Below are 4289 nucleotides of genomic sequence, written 5' to 3'. Positions count from 1 at the left end.
GTCCTGTCCCCTTTGCAGAAAAGCATCCCCAAAGAATGATGTTTCCACCTCCATGCTTCACGGTTGGGATGGTATTCTTGGGATTGTACTCATCCTTCTTCTTCCTCCAAACACGGCAAGTGGAGTTTAGACCAAAAAGCTCTATTTTTGTCTCTCAGACCACATGACCTTCTCCCATTCCTCCTCTGGATCATCCAGATGGTCATTGGCAAACTTCAGACGGGCCTGGACATGCGCTGGCTTGAGCAGGGGGACCTTGCGTGCGCTGCAGGATTTTAATCCATGACGGCGTAGTGTGTTACTAATGGTTTTCTTTGAGACTGTGGTCCCAGCTCTCTTCAGGTCATTGACCAGGTCCTGCCGTGTAGTTTTGAGCTGATCCCTCACCTTCCTCATGATCATTGATGCCATACGAGGTGAGATCTTGCATGGAGCCCCAGACCGAGGGTGATTGACCGTCATCTTGAACTTCCTCCATTTTCTAATAATTGCGCCAACAGTTGTTGCCTTCTCACCAAGCTGCTTGCCTATTGTCCTGTAGCCCATCCCAGCCTTGTGCAGGTCTACAATTTTATCCATGATGTCCTTACACAGCTCTCTGGTCTTGGCCATTGTGGAGAGGTTGGAGTCTGATTGATTGAGTGTTTGGACAGGTGTCTTTTATACAGGTAACGAGTTTAAACAGGTGCAGTTAATACAGGTAATGAGTGGAGAACAGGAGGGCTTCTTAAAGAAAAACTAACAGGTCTGTGAGAGCCGGAATTCTTACTGGTTGGTAGGTGAGCAAATACTTATGTCATGCAATAAAATGCAAATTAATTACTTAAAAATCATACAATGTGATTTTCTGGATTTTTGTTTTAGATTCCGTCTCTCACAGTTGAAGTGTACCTATGATAAAAAATTACAATTTGGACATTTTCACTTAGGGGTGTACTCACTTTTGTTGCCAGCGGTTTAGACATGAATGGCTGTGTGTTGAGTTATTTTGAGGGGACAGCAAATTTACACTGTTATACAAGCTGTACACTCACTACTTTACATTGTAGCAAAGTGTCATTTCTTCAGTGTTGTCACATGAAAAGATATTCTCAAATATTTACAAAAATGTGAGGGGTGTACTCACTTTTGTGATATACTGTATATATACAGTGGGGAGAACAAGTATTTGATACACTGCCGATTTTGAAGGTTTTCCTACTTACAAAGCATGTAGAGGTCTGTAATTTTTATCATAGGTACACTTCAACTGTGAGAGACGGAATCTAAAACAAAAATCCAAAAAATCACATTGTATGATTTTTAAGTAATTAATTTGCATTTTATTGCATGACATAAGTATTTGATCACCTACCAACCAGTAAGAATTCCGGCTCTCACAGACCTGTTAGTTTTTCTTTAAGAAGCCCTCCTGTTCTCCACTCATTACCTGTATTAACTGCACCTGTTTGAACTTGTTACCTGTATAAAAGACACCTGTACACACACTCAATCAAACAGACTCCAATCTCTCCACAATGGCCAAGACCAGAGAGCTGTGTAAGGACATCAGGGATAAAATTGTAGACCTGCACAAGGCTGGGATGGGCTACAGGACAATAGGCAAGCAGCTTGGTGAGAAGGCAACAACTGTTGGCGCAATTATTAGAAAATGGAAGAAGTTGAAGATGACGGTCAACCACCCTCGGTCTGGGGCTCCATGCAAGATCTCACCTCGTGGGGCATCAATGATCATGAGAAAGGTGAGGGATCAGCCCATAACTACACGGCAGGACCTGGTCAATGACCTGAAGAGAGCTGGGACCACAGTCTCAAAGAAAACCATTAGTAACACACTACACCGTCATGGATTGAAATCCTGCAGCGCATGCAAGGTCCCCCTGCTCAAGCCAGCGCATTTCCAGGCCCGTCTGAAGTTTGCCAATGACCATCTGGATGATCCAGAGGAGGAATGGGAAAAGGTCATGTGGTCTGATGAGACAAAAATAGAGCTTTTTGGTCTAAACTCCACTCGCCGTGTTTGGAGGAAGAAGAAGGTTGAGTACAACCCCAAGAACACCCTCCCAACCGTGAAGCATGGAGGTGGAAACATCATTCTTTGGGGATGCTTTTCTGCAAAGGGGACAGGACGACTGCACCATATTGAGGGGAGGATGGATGGGGCCATGTATCGCGAGATCTTGGCCAAAAACCTCCTTCCCTCAGTAAGAGCATTGAAGATGGGTCGTGGCTGGATCTTCCAGCATGACAACGACCCGAAACACACAGCCAGGGCAACTAAGGAGTGGCTCCGTAAGAAGCATCTCAAGGTCCTGGAGTGGCCTAGCCAGTCTCCAGACCTGAACCCAATAGAAAATCTTTGGAGGGAGCTGAAAGTCCGTATTGCCCAGCGACAGCCCCGAAACCTGAAGGATCTGGAGAAGGTCTGTATGGAGGAGTGGGCCAAAATCCCTGCTGCAGTGTGTGCAAACCTGGTCAATAACTACAGGAAACGTATGATCTTTGTAATTGCAAACAAAGGTTTCTGTACCAAATATTAAGTTCTGCTTTTCTGATGTATCAAATACTTATGTCATGCAATAAAATGCAAATTAATTACTTAAAAATCATACAATGTGATTTTCTGGATTTTTGTTTTAGATTCCGTCTCTCACAGTTGAAGTGTACCTATGATAAAAATTACAGACCTGTACATGCTTTGTAAGTTGGAAAACCTGCAAAATCGGCAGTGTATCAAATACTTGTTCTCCCCACTGTATATATATATTGCTCATCAGGCTCAGGTCGCATCAGGTTTGAATTGACATGCTTATCAAAGCTCTAATCAAATCCAGACATATTTAAATGCTTTATAATACTTTTGAATGACACTTCCGGTTTTGGCGGTAAATACCGGGTTATCCGGGAGAAAAGTTATTTATTCTCAGGATGCAACATTTGTAAAATCCAGAGAAAATAACTGAGTTAGGAAGGACACCTGTATCTTTGTAGTGATTGGGTGTATTGATACACCATTCAAAGTGTAATTAATAACTTCACCATGCTTAAATGGTTATTCAGTAGGTGACCTTCTTTGCGAGGCATTGGAAAACCTCCCTGGTCTTCGTGGTTGTATCTGTGTTTGAAATTCAGTGCTTGACTGAGGGACCTTACAGATAACTGTTTGTGTGGGGTACAGAGATGAGGTAGTCATTCAAAAATAATGTTAAACACAATTATTGCACATGCAACTTACTTTGTGACTTGTTAAGCACATTTTTACTCCTGCACTTATTTATGCTTGCCAAAACAAAGGTGTTGAATACTTATTGACTCAATACATTTCAGCTTTTAATTTTGTATTAATTTATAAACATTTCTAAAAACATAATTCCACTTTGCCATTATGTGGTATTGTGTGTAGGCCAGTGACACAAAATCTAAATTTAATCCATGTTAACTACAGGCAGTAACACAACAAAATGAAGGCACTGTACATGCAGGGTGAGCATAATGTTCTATGGCATATAGCAGCCTTTAATTATTCAATATAAACACACTAAGCTCTAATGGAAAGGTGCGTGGTGTTAATGGACATGGATTCTTTGTTATTTATATTAACTGTGATTTCCAGTATTTTTTTCTCCTCTGCAGTGGAAAGGCACAATAAAACACAGACACACACGCACGCACGCACACACACACACACACGCACACACAGTGGCAGTTGCTTGTTGGAAGGGTACCCTGCTCCACCTCTCCCTACAGCTTTCATGCTAGCTCCTGGTTGCCTTGGCAACTGGCTCTGTGCATGTGTGTGTGATGGCACTGAGTCAGGCAGGACATGGAAAGAGGTTGCAACACTGTAAAATGCAGCTACACACAAAAACGTGCTTATGCATAGAAGTAGGGGTGCTGAGGGTGCCGCAGCACCCCATGAAAAATAAAAATAAAGTATAATATCAATAAGATATATATATTTTTTAATCCTTTACTAGTCCTGTATTAGCAGACCGATAGACCGATATAGCCATCTGTAGTGCAGGCAAATGTAGCGCAGCAGAAAAATCGCAGCACTCCCACCCCTAAACATCTTCCCGCAGTTATGTGCCCATGCATACATTTTATGAACTGTACTGATTTGTAGAGATACAATACAATTAGAAGCATTAGTGTTACAAACACTGTTGTTGTCAGACTACATTTAGTGTGTGTGTTCCACAATTCACGGAGTCACTGTGGTTATTCTTTGGCCTTGTGTCTCTAGTAGTCTGAGAGGAGGGGTGTATTTGATCCCCCTCAGGTAACTT

Source organism: Salvelinus alpinus, chromosome 35 (assembly GCF_045679555.1).
Source record: "Salvelinus alpinus chromosome 35, SLU_Salpinus.1, whole genome shotgun sequence".
NCBI classification, from domain to species: Eukaryota; Metazoa; Chordata; class Actinopteri; order Salmoniformes; family Salmonidae; genus Salvelinus; species Salvelinus alpinus.
Note: the sequence above shows the minus strand (reverse complement) of the source record.